Here is a 26,117-nt window from a genome sequence, read left to right on the forward strand (position 1 = left end):
AAATACTTCTCTTTTAGGCTTACAGCTAGCCTGCTAATGAGTTAGCTGAAAGCTAATTCAGAGAGCGCAACTTACCGTCACGTGGAAGACAACAGACTGACTAACACATTAACACACGACAAAATAATACACAGTACCTGGTGAAAACAATCATAGTGAGTCTCCAATCGGCCTTCTTAACATTCATAAATCTGTACAGAAATAAAACAAAACAAAACTTAACATAAATACTTCTCTTTTAGGCTTACAGCTAGCCTGCTAATGAGTTAGCTGAAAGCTAATTCAGAGAGCGCAACTTACCGTCACGTGGAAGACAACAGACTGACGACACAGATGTGTCTCAGCCTGGAAGTCTGCTGTGACATGTGACGTTCAATGACCATAAAAATGTAGGAAATGACAGTACTAAACTTAGAATAATAAAAATTGCGAAATAAAGAGTCACATTACATAATGTCTGAATGTAATAAATTAGATAAAATGACATTAAAATAAAATGACATTAAAACAAAAACAGTAGTAAGACAGTAAGCAATTGAGATCATAAATTACCTCTGTTACATATGTATGCTATTAATTTTGTATTTTTTTACTGTAAAATCCATGGTTGATACATGTTATTGTTCCACATTTTATTATGGTAAAAAAACTGGTAGCGGAGTTGCCATAATAAAATTAAACAGCGGTACTATATTTCTGTTTACAGTAATATGTTGTGAAATTAATAATAACTAAAAAAAAAAAGCATATTTTACAGTAAAAGTCTGGCAACTAAGCTGCCAGTTTATTTCTGTAAAAAATATTTGGTAAAATCCACAGATTGTTTTAACTCTTGACCGCGGTGTTGTGGCCCTCAATGAAAACAAGCTGACCACCCCTGGTTTCCTTTTTTTTCTTTTAAATGTTTAATTTTAATTTTTGATGCTGTCCCAAGCCAATAAAAACACAAACTTTGAGCCGCAAATGGCCGACTCAAAATAAAAATGATCAAACGTACATCTTCCAAAGCATTTTTAGACACAACCCACAGGGGGCGCCAACGATGTCTACAATGAATCCAAAGGAGCTGCAATGCCTACTCGGTCCACATGAGGGCAGCAGAGGACAACCTCCCTGTGACAGCTCCACTCCCGTCAGGTGAGTTACCTGCTGCTATTTCTTTTACTCCAAACAAAACACTAACAACTTTTGCGTCCCCCCCCCCCCCCCCCTCACCTGAGGACTAATACTCACTAATTTGTGCGTTTTTGTGTCTAAATCGCCTTTTTAGCTCGCTGGAAGGCGCATTGGACGCTTGCGTCATGTGCGCACTGACGCGCAGGAGAGAGAGAGAGAGAGAGAGAGAGAGAGAGCGTGGCGTGGAAGAAGCGATAAATGTTGGATGCTGCCGCGGACCAGGAGCCGCTGTCCTCTCCGGAACACGTGACTAATCACGACACGCGTGGACTGGGAACACACCTCTTGGATCACCTTTTGGAAGGTACGCACCTGTCTCACGTAACTTTTACTCTTGTGGTGTGCGGACTGGAATAATTAGACGTTGGACTCGGAGTTGAGTGCAGAATCTTCTGTTTCATGCAAGTTCCAGCACCCCCCCCCCCCCCCCCTCCCAAAAGGGACAAGCGGTAGTAAATGGATGGATGGACGAATTCATGCACTCTCGTGTTCTGCAGAGGCTGCGTTAGAAGCACATAGTTGGGGGGTCAGGTCTTGTTTGTGGACCCCCACCACCTTAAAACTAGCAAAATCTGCACTATGTTGTCTTGCCGAATCCGTTCAAACACCTTATTTTATCATTTCAACATGTTTGCTGGCCTTCAGCTTGATAGTTTGTTAGTTTAAGTGCATTTTAATCAAAATACTTGATTTTTCTATTGAGATTTGGTGCACTTTTCAGTGGACTAATCAATATAACCTCCTGTATTTTTATGTATGTATGTATATATGTATATATGTGTTTGTTTGTTTGTGGTCAAAATGATAGTTTTGTCTTGGTGGTTTAGACTTTGTTATTGTGAACCAAACAGATTATATTGGAAGCCATGGATTTAGGTGGTCAGGTCTTGTTTGTGGGTCCCCACCACTTTAAAACTACCAAAACCTTGCCGAATCCTTTCAAACACCTTATTTTATCATTTTATCATGGTTGTTCACCTTCAGCTTGGATGTTTGTTAGTTTAAGTGCATTTTAATCAAAATACATGATTTTTCTATTGAGATTTGGTGCACTTTTCAGTGGACTAATCAATATAACTTCCTGTGTTGTTTGTCATTAAAAGGCAGGTGTGTATATACATGCTCAAATTAAAGGTACAGTACGTCATTTCACATGCATGGTCAAGACAGCCAGGTGACTTTTTGTGGTCAAAATGACAGTTTTGTGTTGGTGGTGTAGACTTTGTTATTGTGAACCAAACTGATTAAACTGGAAGTCAGGAATTTAGGTGAACATCATTGTTTGTGCCTTAAAACTACCAAAACCTGCACTATGTTGTCTTGCCGAATCCTTTCAAACACCTTATTTTATCATCTTAACACGGTTGCTGGCCTTCAGCTTGGATGTTTGTTAGTTTAAGTGCATTTTAATCAAAATACATGATTTTTCTATTGAGATTTGGTGCACTTTTCAGTGGACTAATCAATATAACTTCCTGTATTGTTTGTCATTAAATGGCAGGTGTGTATATACATGCTCAAATTAAAGGTACAGTACGTAATTTCACATGCATGGTCAAGACAGCCAGGTGACTTTTTGTGGTCAAAATGACAGTTTTGTGTTGGTGGTGTAGACTTTGTTATTGTGAACCAAACAGATGATATTGGAAGCCATGGATTTAGGTGGTCAGGTCTTGTTTGTGGACCCCCACCACTTTAAAACTACCAAAACCTGCACTATGTTGTCTTGCCGAATCTGTTCAAACACCCTATTTTATCATTTCAACATGGTTCTTGGCCTCTAACTTGAAATATTGTTAGTTTCAGGGCATTTTAATTAAAATTCATGATTTTTTTCTTGAGATTTGGTGCACTTTTCTGTGGACTAATCAATATAACCTCCTGTATTGCGTGTCATTAAACGTCGGGTGTGTATATTAAAGGTACAGTACGTAATTTCACACACATGGTCAAGACAGCCAGGTGACTTTTTGTGGTCAAAATGACAGTTTTGTGTTGGTGGTGTAGACTTTGTTATTGTGAACCAAACAGATGATATTGGAAGCCATGGATTTAGGTGGTCAGGTCTTGTTTGTGGGTCCCCACCACTTTAAAACTACCAAAACCTTGCCGAATCCTTTCAAACACCTTATTTTATCATTTCAACATAGTTGCTGGCCTTCAGCTTGGAAGTTTGTTAGTTTAAGTGCATTTTAATCAAAATACATGATTTTTCTATTGAGATTTGGTGCACTTTTCAGTGGACTAATCAATATAACCTCCTGTATTTTTATGTATGTATGTATGTATGTATGTATGTATGTATATATATGTGTTTGTTTGTTTGTGGTCAAAATGACAGTTTTGTGTTGGTGGTGTAGACTTCGCAATTGTGAACCAAAAACACGACATTTGAAGCCATGGATTTAGTTGGACACCATTGTTTATGCCTTAAAACTACCAAAACCTGCACTATGTTGTCTTGCCGAACCCGTTCAAACACCTTATTTGATCATTTTAACATGGTTGCTGGCCTTCAGCTTGAATGTTTGTTAGTTTAAGTGCATTTTAATCAAAATACTTGATTTTTCTATTGAGATTTGGTGCACTTTTCAGTGGACTAATCAATATAACCTCCTGTATTTTTATGTATGTATGTATATATGTATATATGTGTTTGTTTGTTTGTGGTCAAAATGATAGTTTTGTCTTGGTGGTTTAGACTTTGTTATTGTGAACCAAACAGATGATATTGGAAGCCATGGATTTAGGTGGTCAGGTCTTGTTTGTGGGTCCCCACCACTTTAAAACTACCAAAACCTTGCCGAATCCTTTCAAACACCTTATTTTATCATTTCAACATAGTTGCTGGCCTTCAGCTTGGAAGTTTGTTAGTTTAAGTGCATTTTAATCAAAATACATGATTTTTCTATTGAGATTTGGTGCACTTTTCAGTGGACTAATCAATATAACCTCCTGTATTTTTATGTATGTATGTATGTATGTATGTATGTATGTATATATATGTGTTTGTTTGTTTGTGGTCAAAATGACAGTTTTGTGTTGGTGGTGTAGACTTCGCAATTGTGAACCAAAAACACGACATTTGAAGCCATGGATTTAGTTGGACACCATTGTTTATGCCTTAAAACTACCAAAACCTGCACTATGTTGTCTTGCCGAACCCGTTCAAACACCTTATTTTATCATTTTAACATGGTTGCTGGCCTTCAGCTTGAATGTTTGTTAGTTTAAGTGCATTTTAATCAAAATACTTGATTTTTCTATTGAGATTTGGTGCACTTTTCAGTGGACTAATCAATATAACCTCCTGTATTTTTATGTATGTATGTATATATGTATATATGTGTTTGTTTGTTTGTGGTCAAAATGATAGTTTTGTCTTGGTGGTTTAGACTTTGTTATTGTGAACCAAACAGATTATATTGGAAGCCATGGATTTAGGTGGTCAGGTCTTGTTTGTGGGTCCCCACCACTTTAAAACTAACAAAACCTTGCCGAATCCTTTCAAACACCTTATTTTATCATTTTATCATGGTTGTTCACCTTCAGCTTGGATGTTTGTTAGTTTAAGTGCATTTTAATCAAAATACATGATTTTTCTATTGAGATTTGGTGCACTTTTCAGTGGACTAATCAATATAACTTCCTGTGTTGTTTGTCATTAAATGGCAGGTGTGTATATACATGCTCAAATTAAAGGTACAGTACGTAATTTCACATGCGTGGTCAAGACAGCCAGGTGACTTTTTGTGGTCAAAATGACAGTTTTGTGTTGGTGGTGTAGACTTTATTATTGTGAACCAAACTGATTAAACTGGAAGTCAGGAATTTAGGTGAACATCATTGTTTGTGCCTTAAAACTACCAAAACCTGCACTATGTTGTCTTGCCGAATCCTTTCAAACACCTTATTTTATCATCTTAACACGGTTGCTGGCCTTCAGCTTGAATGTTTGTTAGTTTAAGTGCATTTTAATCAAAATACATGATTTTTCTATTGAGATTTGGTGCACTTTTCAGTGGACTAATCAATATAACCTCCTGTGTTGTTTGTCATTAAATGGCAGGTGTGTATATACATGCTCAAATTAAAGGTACAGTACGTAATTTCACATGCGTGGTCAAGACAGCCAGGTGACTTTTTGTGGTCAAAATGACAGTTTTGTGTTGGTGGTGTAGACTTTATTATTGTGAACCAAACTGATTAAACTGGAAGTCAGGAATTTAGGTGAACATCATTGTTTGTGCCTTAAAACTACCAAAACCTGCACTATGTTGTCTTGCCGAATCCTTTCAAACACCTTATTTTATCATCTTAACACGGTTGCTGGCCTTCAGCTTGAATGTTTGTTAGTTTAAGTGCATTTTAATCAAAATACATGATTTTTCTATTGAGATTTGGTGCACTTTTCAGTGGACTAATCAATATAACCTCCTGTATTTTTATGTATGTATGTATGTATGTATGTATGTATGTATGTATGTATGTATGTATGTATGTATGTATGTATGTATGTATGTATGTATATATATATATGTGTTTGTTTGTTTGTGGTCAAAATGACAGTTTTGTGTTGGTGGTGTAGACTTCGCAATTGTGAACCAAAAACACGACATTTGAAGCCATGGATTTAGTTGGACACCATTGTTTATGCCTTAAAACTACCAAAACCTGCACTATGTTGTCTTGCCGAACCCGTTCAAACACCTTATTTGATCATTTTAACATGGTTGCTGGCCTTCAGCTTGAATGTTTGTTAGTTTAAGTGCATTTTAATCAAAATACTTGATTTTTCTATTGAGATTTGGTGCACTTTTCAGTGGACTAATCAATATAACCTCCTGTATTTTTATGTATGTATGTATATATGTATATATGTGTTTGTTTGTTTGTGGTTAAAATGATAGTTTTGTCTTGGTGGTTTAGACTTTGTTATTGTGAACCAAACAGATGATATTGGAAGCCATGGATTTAGGTGGTCAGGTCTTGTTTGTGGGTCCCCACCACTTTAAAACTACCAAAACCTTGCCGAATCCTTTCAAACACCTTATTTTATCATTTTATCATGGTTGTTCACCTTCAGCTTGGATGTTTGTTAGTTTAAGTGCATTTTAATCAAAATACTTGATTTTTCTATTGAGATTTGGTGCACTTTTCAGTGGACTAATCAATATAACTTCCTGTGTTGTTTGTCATTAAAAGGCAGGTGTGTATATACATGCTCAAATTAAAGGTACAGTACGTAATTTCACATGCATGGTCAAGACAGCCAGGTGACTTTTTGTGGTCAAAATGACAGTTTTGTGTTGGTGGTGTAGACTTTGTTATTGTGAACCAAACAGATGATATTGGAAGCCATGGATTTAGGTGAACACCATTGTTTGTGCCTTAAAACTACCAAAACCTGCACTATGTTGTTTTGCCGAATCCTTTCAAACACCTTATTTTATCATTTTTACACGGTTGCTGGCCTTCAGCTTGAATGTTTGTTAGTTTAAGTGCATTTTAATCAAAACACATGATTTTTCTATTGAGATTTGGTGCACTTTTCAGTGGACTAATCGATACCTGCTCAAATTAAAGGTACAGTACGTAATTTCACATGCGTGGTCAAGACAGCCAGGTGACTTTTTGTGGTGAAAATGACAGTTTTGTGTTGGTGGTGTAGACTTTATTATTGTGAACCAAACAGATGATATTGGAAGCCATGGATTTAGGTGGTCAGGTCTTGTTTGTGGACCCCCACCACTTTAAAACTACCAAAACCTGCACTATGTTGTCTTGCCGAATCTGTTCAAACACCCTATTTTATCATTTTAACATGGTTGTTGGCCTCTAACTTGAAATATTGTTAGTTTCAGGGCATTTTAATTAAAATTCATGATTTTTTTCTTGAGATTTGGTGCACTTTTCTGTGGACTAATCAATATAACCTCCTGTATTGCGTGTCATTAAACGTCGGGTGTGTATATTAAAGGTACAGTACGTAATTTCACACACATGGTCAAGACAGCCAGGTGACTTTTTGTGGTCAAAATGACAGTTTTGTGTTGGTGGTGTAGACTTTGTTATTGTGAACCAAACAGATGATATTGGAAGCCATGGATTTAGGTGGTCAGGTCTTGTTTGTGGGTCCCCACCACTTTAAAACTACCAAAACCTTGCCGAATCCTTTCAAACACCTTATTTTATCATTTCAACATAGTTGCTGGCCTTCAGCTTGGAAGTTTGTTAGTTTAAGTGCATTTTAATCAAAATACATGATTTTTCTATTGAGATTTGGTGCACTTTTCAGTGGACTAATCAATATAACCTCCTGTATTTTTATGTATGTATGTATGTATGTATGTATGTATGTATATATATGTGTTTGTTTGTTTGTGGTCAAAATGACAGTTTTGTGTTGGTGGTGTAGACTTCGCAATTGTGAACCAAAAACACGACATTTGAAGCCATGGATTTAGTTGGACACCATTGTTTATGCCTTAAAACTACCAAAACCTGCACTATGTTGTCTTGCCGAACCCGTTCAAACACCTTATTTGATCATTTTAACATGGTTGCTGGCCTTCAGCTTGAATGTTTGTTAGTTTAAGTGCATTTTAATCAAAATACTTGATTTTTCTATTGAGATTTGGTGCACTTTTCAGTGGACTAATCAATATAACCTCCTGTATTTTTATGTATGTATGTATATATGTATATATGTGTTTGTTTGTTTGTGGTCAAAATGATAGTTTTGTCTTGGTGGTTTAGACTTTGTTATTGTGAACCAAACAGATGATATTGGAAGCCATGGATTTAGGTGGTCAGGTCTTGTTTGTGGGTCCCCACCACTTTAAAACTACCAAAACCTTGCCGAATCCTTTCAAACACCTTATTTTATCATTTCAACATAGTTGCTGGCCTTCAGCTTGGAAGTTTGTTAGTTTAAGTGCATTTTAATCAAAATACATGATTTTTCTATTGAGATTTGGTGCACTTTTCAGTGGACTAATCAATATAACCTCCTGTATTTTTATGTATGTATGTATGTATGTATGTATGTATGTATATATATGTGTTTGTTTGTTTGTGGTCAAAATGACAGTTTTGTGTTGGTGGTGTAGACTTCGCAATTGTGAACCAAAAACACGACATTTGAAGCCATGGATTTAGTTGGACACCATTGTTTATGCCTTAAAACTACCAAAACCTGCACTATGTTGTCTTGCCGAACCCGTTCAAACACCTTATTTTATCATTTTAACATGGTTGCTGGCCTTCAGCTTGAATGTTTGTTAGTTTAAGTGCATTTTAATCAAAATACTTGATTTTTCTATTGAGATTTGGTGCACTTTTCAGTGGACTAATCAATATAACCTCCTGTATTTTTATGTATGTATGTATATATGTATATATGTGTTTGTTTGTTTGTGGTCAAAATGATAGTTTTGTCTTGGTGGTTTAGACTTTGTTATTGTGAACCAAACAGATTATATTGGAAGCCATGGATTTAGGTGGTCAGGTCTTGTTTGTGGGTCCCCACCACTTTAAAACTAACAAAACCTTGCCGAATCCTTTCAAACACCTTATTTTATCATTTTATCATGGTTGTTCACCTTCAGCTTGGATGTTTGTTAGTTTAAGTGCATTTTAATCAAAATACATGATTTTTCTATTGAGATTTGGTGCACTTTTCAGTGGACTAATCAATATAACTTCCTGTGTTGTTTGTCATTAAATGGCAGGTGTGTATATACATGCTCAAATTAAAGGTACAGTACGTAATTTCACATGCGTGGTCAAGACAGCCAGGTGACTTTTTGTGGTCAAAATGACAGTTTTGTGTTGGTGGTGTAGACTTTATTATTGTGAACCAAACTGATTAAACTGGAAGTCAGGAATTTAGGTGAACATCATTGTTTGTGCCTTAAAACTACCAAAACCTGCACTATGTTGTCTTGCCGAATCCTTTCAAACACCTTATTTTATCATCTTAACACGGTTGCTGGCCTTCAGCTTGAATGTTTGTTAGTTTAAGTGCATTTTAATCAAAATACATGATTTTTCTATTGAGATTTGGTGCACTTTTCAGTGGACTAATCAATATAACCTCCTGTGTTGTTTGTCATTAAATGGCAGGTGTGTATATACATGCTCAAATTAAAGGTACAGTACGTAATTTCACATGCGTGGTCAAGACAGCCAGGTGACTTTTTGTGGTCAAAATGACAGTTTTGTGTTGGTGGTGTAGACTTTATTATTGTGAACCAAACTGATTAAACTGGAAGTCAGGAATTTAGGTGAACATCATTGTTTGTGCCTTAAAACTACCAAAACCTGCACTATGTTGTCTTGCCGAATCCTTTCAAACACCTTATTTTATCATCTTAACACGGTTGCTGGCCTTCAGCTTGAATGTTTGTTAGTTTAAGTGCATTTTAATCAAAATACATGATTTTTCTATTGAGATTTGGTGCACTTTTCAGTGGACTAATCAATATAACCTCCTGTATTTTTATGTATGTATGTATGTATGTATGTATGTATGTATGTATGTATGTATGTATGTATGTATGTATGTATGTATGTATGTATGTATATATATATATGTGTTTGTTTGTTTGTGGTCAAAATGACAGTTTTGTGTTGGTGGTGTAGACTTCGCAATTGTGAACCAAAAACACGACATTTGAAGCCATGGATTTAGTTGGACACCATTGTTTATGCCTTAAAACTACCAAAACCTGCACTATGTTGTCTTGCCGAACCCGTTCAAACACCTTATTTGATCATTTTAACATGGTTGCTGGCCTTCAGCTTGAATGTTTGTTAGTTTAAGTGCATTTTAATCAAAATACTTGATTTTTCTATTGAGATTTGGTGCACTTTTCAGTGGACTAATCAATATAACCTCCTGTATTTTTATGTATGTATGTATATATGTATATATGTGTTTGTTTGTTTGTGGTTAAAATGATAGTTTTGTCTTGGTGGTTTAGACTTTGTTATTGTGAACCAAACAGATGATATTGGAAGCCATGGATTTAGGTGGTCAGGTCTTGTTTGTGGGTCCCCACCACTTTAAAACTACCAAAACCTTGCCGAATCCTTTCAAACACCTTATTTTATCATTTTATCATGGTTGTTCACCTTCAGCTTGGATGTTTGTTAGTTTAAGTGCATTTTAATCAAAATACTTGATTTTTCTATTGAGATTTGGTGCACTTTTCAGTGGACTAATCAATATAACTTCCTGTGTTGTTTGTCATTAAAAGGCAGGTGTGTATATACATGCTCAAATTAAAGGTACAGTACGTAATTTCACATGCATGGTCAAGACAGCCAGGTGACTTTTTGTGGTCAAAATGACAGTTTTGTGTTGGTGGTGTAGACTTTGTTATTGTGAACCAAACAGATGATATTGGAAGCCATGGATTTAGGTGAACACCATTGTTTGTGCCTTAAAACTACCAAAACCTGCACTATGTTGTTTTGCCGAATCCTTTCAAACACCTTATTTTATCATTTTTACACGGTTGCTGGCCTTCAGCTTGAATGTTTGTTAGTTTAAGTGCATTTTAATCAAAACACATGATTTTTCTATTGAGATTTGGTGCACTTTTCAGTGGACTAATCGATACCTGCTCAAATTAAAGGTACAGTACGTAATTTCACATGCGTGGTCAAGACAGCCAGGTGACTTTTTGTGGTGAAAATGACAGTTTTGTGTTGGTGGTGTAGACTTTATTATTGTGAACCAAACAGATGATATTGGAAGCCATGGATTTAGGTGGTCAGGTCTTGTTTGTGGACCCCCACCACTTTAAAACTACCAAAACCTGCACTATGTTGTCTTGCCGAATCTGTTCAAACACCCTATTTTATCATTTTAACATGGTTGTTGGCCTCTAACTTGAAATATTGTTAGTTTCAGGGCATTTTAATTAAAATTCATGATTTTTTTCTTGAGATTTGGTGCACTTTTCTGTGGACTAATCAATATAACCTCCTGTATTGCGTGTCATTAAACGTCGGGTGTGTATATTAAAGGTACAGTACGTAATTTCACACACATGGTCAAGACAGCCAGGTGACTTTTTGTGGTCAAAATGACAGTTTTGTGTTGGTGGTGTAGACTTTGTTATTGTGAACCAAACAGATGATATTGGAAGCCATGGATTTAGGTGGTCAGGTCTTGTTTGTGGGTCCCCACCACTTTAAAACTACCAAAACCTTGCCGAATCCTTTCAAACACCTTATTTTATCATTTCAACATGTTTGCTGGCCTTCAGCTTGGATGTTTGTTAGTTTAAGTGCATTTTAATCAAAATACATGATTTTTCTATTGAGATTTGGTGCACTTTTCAGTGGACTAATCAATATAACTTCCTGTGTTGTTTGTCATTAAATGGCAGGTGTGTATATACATGCTCAAATTAAAGGTACAGTACGTCATTTCACATGCGTGGTCAAGACAGCCAGGTGACTTTTTGTGGTCAAAATGATAGTTTTGTGTTGGTGGTGTAGACTTTGTTATTGTGAACCAAACTGATTAAACTGGAAGTCAGGAATTTAGGTGAACATCATTGTTTGTGCCTTAAAACTACCAAAACCTGCACTATGTTGTCTTGCCGAATCCTTTTAAACACCTTATTTTATCATCTTAACATGGTTGCTGGCCTTCAGCTTGAATGTTTGCTAGTTTAAGTGCATTTTAATCAAAATACTTGATTTTTCTATTGAGATTTGGTGCACTTTTCAGTGGACTAATCAATATAACCTCCTGTATTTTTATGTATGTATGTATGTATGTATGTATGTATGTATGTATGTATGTGTTTGTTTGTTTGTGGTTAAAATGATAGTTTTGTCTTGGTGGTTTAGACTTTGTTATTGTGAACCAAACAGATTATATTGGAAGCCATGGATTTAGGTGGTCAGGTCTTGTTTGTGGGTCCCCACCACTTTAAAACTACCAAAACCTTGCCGAATCCTTTCAAACACCTTATTTTATCATTTTATCATGGTTGTTCACCTTCAGCTTGGATGTTTGTTAGTTTAAGTGCATTTTAATCAAAATACATGATTTTTCTATTGAGATTTGGTGCACTTTTCAGTGGACTAATCAATATAACCTCCTGTATTTTTATGTATGTATGTATGTATGTATGTATGTATATATATGTGTTTGTTTGTTTGTGGTCAAAATGACAGTTTTGTGTTGGTGGTGTAGACTTCGCAATTGTGAACCAAAAACACGACATTTGAAGCCATGGATTTAGTTGGACACCATTGTTTATGCCTTAAAACTACCAAAACCTGCACTATGTTGTCTTGCCGAACCCGTTCAAACACCTTATTTGATCATTTTAACATGGTTGCTGGCCTTCAGCTTGAATGTTTGTTAGTTTAAGTGCATTTTAATCAAAATACTTGATTTTTCTATTGAGATTTGGTGCACTTTTCAGTGGACTAATCAATATAACCTCCTGTATTTTTATGTATGTATGTATATATGTATATATGTGTTTGTTTGTTTGTGGTCAAAATGATAGTTTTGTCTTGGTGGTTTAGACTTTGTTATTGTGAACCAAACAGATGATATTGGAAGCCATGGATTTAGGTGGTCAGGTCTTGTTTGTGGGTCCCCACCACTTTAAAACTACCAAAACCTTGCCGAATCCTTTCAAACACCTTATTTTATAATTTTATCATGGTTGTTCACCTTCAGCTTGGATGTTTGTTAGTTTAAGTGCATTTTATAAAAAAACATGATTTTTCTATTGAGATTTGGTGCACTTTTCAGTGGACTAATAAATATAACCTCCTGTGTTGTTTGTCATTAAATGGCAGGTGTGTATATACATGCTCAAATTAAAGGTACAGTACGTCATTTCACATGCATGGTCAAGACAGCCAGGTGACTTTTTGTGGTCAAAATGACAGTTTTGTGTTGGTGGTGTAGACTTTGTTATTGTGAACCAAACAGATGATATTGGAAACCACGGAGTTAGGTGGTCAGGTCTTGTTTGTGGACCCCCACCACTTTAAAACTACCAAAACCTGCACTATGTTGTCTTGCCGAATCTGTTCAAACACCCTATTTTATCATTTCAACATGGTTGTTGGCCTCTAACTTGAAATATTGTTAGTTTCAGGGCATTTTAATTAAAATTCATGATTTTTTTCTTGAGATTTGGTGCACTTTTCTGTGGACTAATCAATATAACCTCCTGTATTGCGTGTCATTAAACGTCGGGTGTGTATATTAAAGGTACAGTACGTAATTTCACACACATGGTCAAGACAGCCAGGTGACTTTTTGTGGTCAAAATGACAGTTTTGTGTTGGTGGTGTAGACTTTGTTATTGTGAACCAAACAGATGATATTGGAAGCCATGGATTTAGGTGGTCAGGTCTTGTTTGTGGGTCCCCACCACTTTAAAACTACCAAAACCTTGCCGAATCCTTTCAAACACCTTATTTTATCATTTCAACATGTTTGCTGGCCTTCAGCTTGGATGTTTGTTAGTTTAAGTGCATTTTAATCAAAATACATGATTTTTCTATTGAGATTTGGTGCACTTTTCAGTGGACTAATCAATATAACTTCCTGTGTTGTTTGTCATTAAATGGCAGGTGTGTATATACATGCTCAAATTAAAGGTACAGTACGTCATTTCACATGCATGGTCAAGACAGCCAGGTGACTTTTTGTGGTCAAAATGATAGTTTTGTGTTGGTGGTGTAGACTTTGTTATTGTGAACCAAACTGATTAAACTGGAAGTCAGGAATTTAGGTGAACATCATTGTTTGTGCCTTAAAACTACCAAAACCTGCACTATGTTGTCTTGCCGAATCCTTTTAAACACCTTATTTTATCATCTTAACATGGTTGCTGGCCTTCAGCTTGAATGTTTGCTAGTTTAAGTGCATTTTAATCAAAATACTTGATTTTTCTATTGAGATTTGGTGCACTTTTCAGTGGACTAATCAATATAACCTCCTGTATTTTTATGTATGTATGTATGTATGTATGTATGTATGTATGTATGTATGTGTTTGTTTGTTTGTGGTTAAAATGATAGTTTTGTCTTGGTGGTTTAGACTTTGTTATTGTGAACCAAACAGATTATATTGGAAGCCATGGATTTAGGTGGTCAGGTCTTGTTTGTGGGTCCCCACCACTTTAAAACTACCAAAACCTTGCCGAATCCTTTCAAACACCTTATTTTATCATTTTATCATGGTTGTTCACCTTCAGCTTGGATGTTTGTTAGTTTAAGTGCATTTTAATCAAAATACATGATTTTTCTATTGAGATTTGGTGCACTTTTCAGTGGACTAATCAATATAACCTCCTGTATTTTTATGTATGTATGTATGTATGTATGTATGTATATATATGTGTTTGTTTGTTTGTGGTCAAAATGACAGTTTTGTGTTGGTGGTGTAGACTTCGCAATTGTGAACCAAAAACACGACATTTGAAGCCATGGATTTAGTTGGACACCATTGTTTATGCCTTAAAACTACCAAAACCTGCACTATGTTGTCTTGCCGAACCCGTTCAAACACCTTATTTGATCATTTTAACATGGTTGCTGGCCTTCAGCTTGAATGTTTGTTAGTTTAAGTGCATTTTAATCAAAATACTTGATTTTTCTATTGAGATTTGGTGCACTTTTCAGTGGACTAATCAATATAACCTCCTGTATTTTTATGTATGTATGTATATATGTATATATGTGTTTGTTTGTTTGTGGTCAAAATGATAGTTTTGTCTTGGTGGTTTAGACTTTGTTATTGTGAACCAAACAGATGATATTGGAAGCCATGGATTTAGGTGGTCAGGTCTTGTTTGTGGGTCCCCACCACTTTAAAACTACCAAAACCTTGCCGAATCCTTTCAAACACCTTATTTTATAATTTTATCATGGTTGTTCACCTTCAGCTTGGATGTTTGTTAGTTTAAGTGCATTTTAATCAAAATACATGATTTTTCTATTGAGGTTTGGTGCACTTTTCAGTGGACTAATCAATATAACTTCCTGTATTGTTTGTCATTAAATGGCAGGTGTGTATATACATGCTCAAATTAAAGGTACAGTACGTAATTTCACATGCATGGTCAAGACAGCCAGGTGACTTTTTGTGGTCAAAATGACAGTTTTGTGTTGGTGGTTTAGACTTTGTTATTGTGAACCAAACAGATGATATTGGAAACCACGGAGTTAGGTGGTCAGGTCTTGTTTGTGGGTCCCCACCACTTTAAGACTACCAAAACCTGCACTATGTTGTCTTGCCGAATCTGTTCAAACACCCTATTTTATCATTTCAACATGGTTGATGGACTCTAACTTGAAATATTGTTAGTTTCAGGGCATTTTAATTAAAATTCATGATTATTTTCTTGAGATTTGGTGCACTTTTCTGTGGACTAATCAATATAACCTCCTGTATTGCGTGTCATTAAACGTCGGGTGTGTATATTAAAGGTACAGTACGTAATTTCACATGCGTGGTCAAGACAGCCAGGTGACTTTTTGTGGTCAAAATGACAGTTTTGTCTTGGTGGTTTAGACTTTGTTATTGTGAACCAAACAGATGATATTGGAAGTCATGGATTTAGGTGGTCAGGTCTTGTTTGTGGGTACCCAACACTTTAAAACTACCAAAACCTTGCCGAATCCTTTCAAACACCTTATTTTATCATTTCAACATAGTTGCTGTCCTTCAGCTTGGATGTTTGTTAGTTTAAGTGCATTTTAATCAAAATACATGATTTTTCTATTGAGATTTGGTGCACTTTTCAGTGGACTAATCAATATAACTTCCTGTGTTGTTTGTCATTAAAAGGCAGGTGTGTATATACATGCTCAAATTAAAGGTACAGTACGTCATTTCACATGCATGGTCAAGACAGCCAGGTGACTTTTTGTGGTGAAAATGACAGTTTTGTGTTGGTGGTGTAGACTTTATTATTGTGAACCAAACTGATTAAACTGGAAGTCAGGAATTTAGGTGAACATCATTGTTTGTGCCTTAAAACTACCAAAACCTGCACTATGTTGTCTTGCCGAATCCTTTCAAACACCTTATTTTATCATCTTAACACGGTTGCTGGCCTTCAGCTTGAAAGTTTGTTAGTTTAAGTGCATTTTAATCAAAATACATGATTTTTCTATTGAGATTTGGTGCACTTTTCAGTGGACTAATCAATATAACCTCCTGTATTTTTATGTATGTATGTATGTATGTATGTATGTGTGTATGTATGTATGTATGTATGTATGTATGTGTGTGTGTGTGTGTGTGTTTGTATATATATGTGTTTGTTTGTTTGTGGTCAAAATGACAGTTTTGTGTTGGTGGTGTAGACTTCGCAATTGTGAACCAAAAACACGACATTTGAAGCCATGGATTTAGTTGGACACCATTGTTTAGGCCTTAAAACTACCAAAACCTGCACTATGTTGTCTTGCCGAACCCGTTCAAACACCTTATTTTATCATTTTAACATGGTTGCTGGCCTCCAGCTTGAATGTTTGTTAGTTTAAGTGCATTTTAATCAAAATACTTGATTTTTCTATTGAGATTTGGTGCACTTTTCAGTGGACTAATCAATATAACCTCCTGTATTTTGATGTATGTATGTATATATGTATATATGTGTTTGTTTGTTTGTGGTCAAAATGATAGTTTTGTCTTGGTGGTTTAGACTTTGTTATTGTGAACCAAACATATTATATTGGAAGCCATGGATTTAGGTGGTCAGGTCTTGTTTGTGGGTCCCCACCACTTTAAAACTACCAAAACCTTGCCGAATCCTTTCAAACACCTTATTTTATCATTTTATCATGGTTGTTCACCTTCAGCTTGGATGTTTGTTAGTTTAAGTGCATTTTAATCAAAATACTTGATTTTTCTATTGAGATTTGGTGCACTTTTCAGTGGACTAATCAATATAACTTCCTGTGTTGTTTGTCATTAAATGGCAGGTGTGTATATACATGCTCAAATTAAAGGTACAGTACGTAATTTCACATGCATGGTCAAGACAGCCAGGTGACTTTTTGTGGTCAAAATGACAGTTTTGTGTTGGTGGTGTAGACTTTGTTATTGTGAACCAAACTGATTAAACTGGAAGTCAGGAATTTAGGTGAACATCATTGTTTGTGCCTTAAAACTACCAAAACCTGCACTATGTTGTCTTGCCGAATCCTTTCAAACACCTTATTTTATCATCTTAACACGGTTGCTGGCCTTCAGCTTGAATGTTTGTTAGTTTAAGTGCATTTTAATCAAAGTACATTATTTTTCTATTGAGATTTGGTGCACTTTTCAGTGGACTAATCAATATAACCTCCTGTATTTGTATGTATGTATGTATGTATGTATGTATGTATGTATGTATGTATGTATATATATATATATGTGTTTGTTTGTTTGTGGTCAAAATGACAGTTTTGTGTTGGTGGTGTAGACTTCGCAATTGTGAACCAAAAACACGACATTTGAAGCCATGGATTTAGTTGGACACCATTGTTTGTGCCTTAAAACTACCAAAACCTGCACTATGTTGTCTTGCCGAACCCGTTCAAACACCTTATTTTATCATTTTAACATGGTTGCTGGCCTTCAGCTTGAATGTTTGTTAGTTTAAGTGCATTTTAATCAAAATACTTGATTTTTCTATTGAGATTTGGTGCACTTTTCAGTGGACTAATCAATATAACCTCCTGTATTTTTATGTATGTATGTATATATGTATATATGTGTTTGTTTGTTTGTGGTCAAAATGATAGTTTTGTCTTGGTGGTTTAGACTTTGTTATTGTGAACCAAACAGATTATATTGGAAGCCATGGATTTAGGTGGTCAGGTCTTGTTTGTGGGTCCCCACCACTTTAAAACTACCAAAACCTTGCCGAATCCTTTCACACACCTTATTTTATCATTTTATCATGGTTGTTCACCTTCAGCTTGGATGTTTGTTAGTTTAAGTGCATTTTAATCAAAATACATGATTTTTCTATTGAGATTTGGTGCACTTTTCAGTGGACTAATCAATATAACTTCCTGTGTTGTTTGTCATTAAATGGCAGGTGTGTGTATATACATGCTCAAATTAAAGGTACAGTACGTAATTTCACATGCATGGTCAAGACAGCCAGGTGACTTTTTGTGGTGAAAATGACAGTTTTGTGTTGGTGGTGTAGACTTTGTTATTGTGAACCAAACAGATGATATTGGAAGTCATGGATTTAGGTGGCCACCATTGTTTGTGCCTTAAAACGACCAAAACCTGCAAAGTCCACCTTGTGCATGCACACACCTTAGCAGACCTTTGGGTGAGACCCATCTCAGTCCTGAGTGCATGCCAATGGAGATAAAGACTGCTTCTGTTGAGATGTGGTGGCTTTAACGCCTACATAGGATCTTTCGGGGGGGCATTTTCCATCAAGAAGTGAACAGTGTACATAAAACTGCACTTTATTATACTCAGAGATCATTTGAATATTTTGCTATTAACGACTGTTATTTGAGGCCTGATAAAGGAGCTCAGGCTACATTGTTGGCCCCAAACCTGCGTGATTGATTTGCCGAATCCGTCCAAGCAAGCGTTTGATAAATGTCAACATAGTTGCAGACTTCTGTGCTTGTAAGATTAATTCCTGCCTGCAAGTCAATCAAAACGTATTTTCTTTTCTCATTGAACTTTGGTGAGTTTGAAGCTCTGCACGGCCTGCTGTTGTATCGGATGGACAAATAAAGCTCCACTGTGTGATATCACGCAACAGAATAAGCACATCTTGTACTGTCCCGCAGTAGCATCCTTCAGTCGCCATGGCAACAGTTTCTTTTTAGTGATTTGGGACACAACATCTCTGGTATGTAGTGGGATTAATGCCAAAGGTTGCAGGGCAAATCAACGCAGCTCTTTGTTTGTTTATTTATTTATTCCCACGCATGGCGCCATCTGCTGCTTCACGCAGCATCAGGACCAGCAGCCACTTGAAGGAGGGAGTCTCCTACCTGGTGAAGGAACCTCGGGTCCAAGTCTTTTCTGGCCTGCTGTGAGGGAGACCCGACATATGTGGTCATTTGCAGAACGAGCGGCCGCCGTCTGCGTTCAGGGCGGCGTGATGACCAGCCCTCCTCGTGCCAGTGAAACAAACGCCGTCTTCAGTCAGGTGCGCGTCTTCGGGAAGGACGCCGACCGTCCGAAGTCTGGCGTCACTGCGGATGCTTTTGTTTCTTGGCCCGTTGTTTGATTTTTGTCTGGCAAGATCTCCGCTGTTGATGAAACTCAAGATATCAGACGTGGCAAACATGTTTTATAACTATGTGGTCTTGCCGAATACACTCAAACACCTTATTTGATCATTTTAACACGGTTGCTGGTCTTCAGTTTGGAAGTTTCTTATTTTAAGTGCATTTTAATTAAAATACATAATTTTTCTATTGAGATTTGGTGCACTTTTCAGTGGACTAATCAATATAACCTCCTGTGTTGTTTGTTATTAAATGGCAGGTGTGTATATAAATGCTCAAATTATGCCTTAAAACTACCAAAACCTGCACTATGTTGTCTTGCCAAATCCATTCAAACACCTTATTTTATCATTTTAACATGGTTGCTGGCCTTTAACTTGAAAGTTTGTTAGTTTAAGTGCATTTTAATCAAAATACATGATTTTTCTATTGAGATTTGGTGCACTTTTCAGTGGACTAATCAATATAACTTCCTGTGTTGTTTGTTATTAAATGGCAGGTGTGTATATACATGCTCAAATTAAAGGTACAGTACGTAATTTCACATGCATGGTCAAGACAGCCAGGTGATTTAAAACATGTCATCAAAATTCTAAAATGAATCTTAATCAGGGAAAATGACCAATAATGTTCCATAAATTCTTTTTTTAAATTTTTTTCCAAAAGATTCGAATTAGCTAGTTTTTCTCTTCTTTTTTCCGGGTGAATTTTGAATTTTAAAGAGTCGAAATTGAAGATAAACTATGTTTCAAAATTTAATTTTCATTTTTTTCCCCGTTTTCTCTTCTTTTAAACCGTTCAATTAAGTGTTTTTTTCATCATTTATTCTCTACAAAAAACTTCCGTAAAAGGAAAAAAAATGTACTACGGAATGACGGACAGAAATACCCATTTAAAAAAAAATAAAAAAATATATATATGGGCCCTGCGATGAGGTGGCGACTTGTCCAGGGTGTACCCTGCCTTCCGCCCGATTGTAGCTGAGATAGGCGCCAGCGCCCCCCGCAACCCCGAAAGGGAATAAGCGGTAGAAAATGGATGGATATTAAAGGTAAATTGAGCAAATTGGCTATTTCTGGCAATTTATTTAAGTGTGTATCAAACTGGTAGCCCTTTGCATTTATCAGTACCCAAGAAGAAGTACGGCTTGTTAGTGATTCCCAGAGCCCAAAAAAAGTCTGCGGGCTATAGAGTGTTTTCCGTTCGGGCTCCAGTACTCTGGAATGCCCTCCCGGTAACAGTTCGAGATGCTACCTCAGTAGAAGCATTTAAGTCTCACCTTAAAACTCATTTGTATACTCTAGCCTTTAAATAGACTCCCTTTTTAGACCAGTTGATCTGCCGCTTCTTTTCTTTTTCTTCTATGTCCCACTCTCCCTTGTGGAGGGGGTCCGGTCCGATCCGGTGGCCATGTACTGCTTGCCTGTGTATCGGCTGGGGACATCTCTGCCTCCGCTTGGGATGGTTTCCTGCTGGCTCCGCTGTGAACGGGACTCTCGCTGCTGTGTTGGATCCGCTTTGGACTGGACTCTCGCGACTGTGTTGGATCCATTATGGATTGAACTTTCACAGTATCATGTTAGACCCGCTCGACATCCATTGCTTTCCTCCTCTCCAAGGTTCTCATAGTCATCATTGTCACCGACGTCCCACTGGGTGTGAGTTTTCCTTGCCCTTATGTGGGCCTACCGAGGATGTGGTAGTGGTTTGTGCAGCCCTTTGAGACACTAGTGATTTAGGGCTAGATAAGTAAACATTGAAGTAGCTCTTGGTTTCAAAAAGGTTGCTGACCCCTGGTCTAGAAACTAACCCAACAATTATAAACTTTTAATGTAAGTGATAATACGACACAGCACTAAAACACACAAAAAGAAACCAAGAATTGCTTCACTTGTCTTAATCGGATCTTTGATTAGTCTTCTTCTTCTTTCGGAGCATAAACAGCCGTTTTTGTTGTTTTTTTTTCCCTCCTGCCCGTCACTCAGACTATCTGTCACGCCGCAGCTCTGCCCGCTCTTATCCCCTCCGACAAAACCAAGGCCATGTGGGGACATTTCAGTTCCGTATCGGAGACGTCCTTTAAATAGAAGGGCGGCAAATTAAAAAGAGGAGGCAACCCCCCCAGGAAGGGAGGATGGATGATGAAAGAGAGAACAAACAAGAAGAAAAGTGGAAGGGGTGGGGGGGGCGATTTGAAAGTACAAGACATGGAAAAAAAGAGGGTGCTAGGAATAGTTGACTAATGTACTAAATAATGGCAGACGAGGATGTGTCAAAATATAAATATGTGATAGCAGGAAGATGTTTGCATGCATTTACAAACCTTGTTTCCATATGAGTTGGGCAATTGTGTTAGATGTAAATATAAACAGAATACAATGATTTGCAAATCCTTTTCAAGCCATATTCAGTTGAATATGCTACAAAGACAACATATTTGATGTTCAAACTCATAAACTGTATTTATTTTGTTGCAAATAATAATTAACTTAGAATTTCATGGCTGCAACACGTGCCAAAGTAGTTGGGAAAGGGCATGTTCACCACTGTGTTACATCACCTTTTCTTTTAACAACACTCAATAAACGTTTGGGAACTGAGGAAACTAATTGTTGAAGCTTTGAAAGTGGAATTCTTTCCCATTCTTGTTTTATGTAGAGCTTCAGTCCTTCAACAGTCCGGGGTCTCCGCTGTCCTATTTTACGCTTCATAATGCGCCACACATTTTCCATGGGAGACAGGTCGGGACTGCAGGCGGGCCAGGAAAGTACCCGCACTCTTTTTTTTTTTTTTTTTTTTTACAAAGCCACGCTGTTGTAACACGTGCTTAATGTGGCTTAGCATTGTTTTGTTGAAATAAGCAGGGGCGTTCATGAAAAAGATGGCAGCATATGTTGTTCCAAAACCTGTATGTACCTTTCAGCATTAATGGTGCCTTCACAGATGTGTAAGTTACCCATGCCTTGGGCACTAATGCACCCCCATACCATCACACATGCTGGCTTTTCAACTTTGTGTCGATAACAGTCTGGATGGTTCGCTTCCCCTTTGGTCCGGATGACACGATGTTGAATATTTCTAAAAACAATTTGAAATGTGGACTCGTCAGAACACTTTTCCACTTTGCATCAGTCCATCTTAGATGATCTCGGGCCCAGAGAAGCCGGCGGCGTTTCTGGATGTTGTTGATAAATGGCTTTCGCTTTGCATAGTAGAGCTTTAACTTGCACTTACAGATGTAGCGACCAACTGTATTTAGTGACAGTGGTTTTCTGAAGTGTTCCTGAGCCCATGTGGTGATATCCTTTAGAGATTGATGTCATTTTTTGATACAGTGCCGTCTGAGGGATGGAAGGTCACGGTCATTCAATGTTGGTTTCCGGCCATTCCGCTTACGTAGAGTGATTTCTCCAGATTCTCTGAACCTTTTGATGATATTATGGAGCGTAGATGTTGAAATCCCTAAATTTCCTGCAATTGCACTTTGAGAAATGTTGTTCTTAAACTGTTTGACTATTTGCTCACGCAGTTGTGGACAAAGGGGTGTACCTCGCCCCATCCTTTCTTGTGAAAGACTGAGCATTTTTTGGGAAGCTGTTTTTATAGCCAATCATGGCACCCACCTGTTCCCAATTAGCCTGCACACCTGTGGGATGTTCCAAATAAGTGTTTGATGAGCATTCCTCAACTTTATCAGTATTTATTGCCACCTTTCCCAACTTCTTTGTCACATGTTGCTGGCATCAAATTCTAAAGTTAATGATTATTTGCACCAAAAAAAAACGTTTATGAGTTTGAACATCAAATATGTTGTCTTTGTAGCATATTCAACTGAATATGGCTTGAAAAGGATTTGCAAATCATTGTATTCTGTTTATATTTACATCTAACACCATTTCCCAACTCATATGGAAACGGGGTTTGTACAACATAAAAATGTTCATTTTTATCAGGAATTCGTCAACACTGGAGGCAGGTCACACTTTTATAATGCAATGATTATGTTTAGTTTTTACTATTGTGCGACATGTTGGTCACATGCAAGCAAAATGACACTTAGGCCTTTAGAAACTTTACGCAATCGTTCAAAATCCTTGACGGGGCGGTATAGCTCGGTTGGTAGAGTGGCCGTGCCAGCAACTTGAGGGTTGCAGGTTCGATCCCCGCTTCCGCCATCCTAGTCACTGCCGTTGTGTCCTTGGGCAAGACACTTTACCCACCTGCTCCCAGTGCCACCCACACTGCTTTAAATGTAACTTAGATATTGGGTTTCACTATGTAAAGTGCTTTGAGTCACTAGAGAAAAGCGCTATATAAATATAATTCACTTCAAAACCACAACACCACCATCGCTGTTGAGTTCTTCAAAAATAGACTGTTCAATGTTGCTCACCTTCAAAGACGAGCATGAATACGAATGGCCCATCCCATCCTGAAGAACACTGCACCGGCGCCACTTAAGCACTTTGTCCAGTTTACACCTGCCCTGACAACTCGAAACACACACGTGCCTCCACCAGGGGGCAGTGTAGCGTACCCAAATGTAAAACCTCTTGGGTCTTTTCACATAAAGCGATAAAGGAATGGAACCACCTCACAACAAAGGAGCTGTTTCCCCTCAGTTGCGGCTGATTGGCACCTGGCCACACCTGTAGTCAATCAGCCCGCTCCTATTTTTACTTGCTTTTGTCTTCAGTCAGGGATGGAATATTGTCGCTCCTGTCGTGTCAATATCAGTTCTACTTGTCGTTCCTACTAGGCTTGTCATCGCAGCGTAGCGGTTAGCTATATTCGTTAGATGTCTGTAGCTTACTGTTTTTTGTTCCCTGCTTCCAGTTTGTTTTCACATTACAAGTACAACTTCTGTTTTCCTGCTCACTACCCGCTAGCTTCCACGCTAGGCCCTTTTGTTTTTACTAGCTCCCGTGCTAGCCCTTTTATTTTTTCTAGGTCTCATGCTAGCTCTTTTAGTTTGTTATCCACCTCTTGCACGCTTGCTTTTTGTACCCTTTTGTTTGATTTTGTCTTAGTATTTTATCAAATATGTTCTCCTATTCAATGCCTGCCTCCTTCTCTGCATCTTGGGGTTCGTCGCAAACTAACTCTGACAAATACGAGAGAGAGAAGGCGCGAATCTGGTAACAAATGAAGGAAGAATTCATTCCCAAGAAAAACAGCAGGGGGTCTATCGTCCGGCGGTGGTTTGGTTTCGAGTGGGAAAATGTTTTGCAAGTATGCAGCAAAAGCGTTGCTACAAAAAGTAGCAGCACTGCTAATTTGTAGCGTCATTGGAAAAGTCACCCGCTAGAGAATGAAGAGTGCTTGAAACTCCGCATGTCAACATCTCGGCTGGTGTCACACCAACAAAATGCCGAAGCAACCATTTCTACATCAACACTTAGTGACATCATGCACAAAAGTGCACTTTATTTGTTTTAAACTATTATAGTGGCGTTCTGTACAAAAAGTGCACTTTGATTTAGTGTTGTTTTGATATGTCATCTTAGTGACATCATGCACAAAAGTGCACTTTATTTGTTTTAAACTATTATAGTGGCGTTCTGTATAAAAAGTGCACTTTAATTTAGTGTTTTGATAAGTCATCTTAGTGACATCATGCACAAAAGTGCACTTTATTTGTTTTAAACCATTGTAGTGGCGTTCTGTACAAAAAGTGCACTTTAATTTAGTGTTGTTTTGATAAGTCATCTTAGTGACATCATGCACAAAAGTGCACTTTATTTGTTTTAAACTATTATAGTGGCGTTCTGTACAAAAAGTGCACTTTATTTTAGTGTTGTTTAGATAAGTCATCTTAGTGACATCATGCACAAAAGTGCACTTTATTTGTTTTAAACTATTATAGTGGCGTTCTGTGCAAAAAATGCACTTTAATTTAGTGTTGTTTTGATAAGTCATCTTAGTGACATCATGCACAAAAGTGCACTTTATTCGTTTTAAACTATTATAGTGGCGTTCTGTACAAAAAGTGCACTTTAATTTAGTGTTGTTTTGATAAGTCATCTTAGTGACATCATGCACAAAAGTGCACCTTATTTGTTTTAAACTATTATAGTGGCGTTCTGTACAAAAAGTGCACTTTAATTTAGTGTTGTTTTGATAAGTCATCTTAGTGACATCATGCACAAAAGTGCACCTTATTTGTTTTAAACTATTATAGTGGCATTCTGTACAAAAAGTGCACTTTAATTTAGTGTTGTTTTGATAAGTCATCTTTGTGACATGCACAAAAGTGCACTATTTGTTTTGAACTATTGTAGTGGCGTTCTGTACTAAAAGTGCACTTAAATTTAGTGTTGTTTTGTTAAGTCATCTTAGTGACATCATGCACAAAAGTGCACCTTATTTGTTTTAAACTATTATAGTGGCGTTCTGTACAAAAAGTGCACTTTAATTTAGTGTTGTTTTGATAAGTCATCTTAGTGACATCATGCACAAAAGTGCACTTTATTTGTTTTAAACTATTATAGTGGCGTTCTGTACAAAAAGTGCACTTTATTTTAGTGTTGTTTAGATAAGTCATCTTAGTGACATCATGCACAAAAGTGCACTTTATTTGTTTTAAACGATTATAGTGGCGCTCTGTACAAAAAGTACACTCTAATTTAGTGTTTTGATAAGTCATCTTTGTGACATCATGCACAAAAGTGCAC

The 26,117-nt window shown here is 37.1% G+C and overlaps 1 protein-coding gene across 1 annotated transcript in view; it reads left to right on the forward strand.

The window, feature by feature from the left end:
* Nucleotides 1-1,330: 1,330 nt before the first annotated feature.
* LOC133555259 (kelch domain-containing protein 8B-like) overlaps nt 1,331-26,117 on the forward strand; it is a 256,404-nt gene continuing 231,617 nt past the window's right edge. Inside the window, exon 1 of the mRNA XM_061904885.1 lies at nt 1,331-1,480. The gene's annotated coding sequence lies outside the window, so the exon portion shown is untranslated. The remainder of the gene's footprint in view (nt 1,481-26,117) is intronic.

The sequence above is a fragment of the Nerophis ophidion genome, linkage group LG06 (genome assembly GCF_033978795.1).
Source record: "Nerophis ophidion isolate RoL-2023_Sa linkage group LG06, RoL_Noph_v1.0, whole genome shotgun sequence".
Classification (NCBI taxonomy): domain Eukaryota; kingdom Metazoa; phylum Chordata; class Actinopteri; order Syngnathiformes; family Syngnathidae; genus Nerophis; species Nerophis ophidion.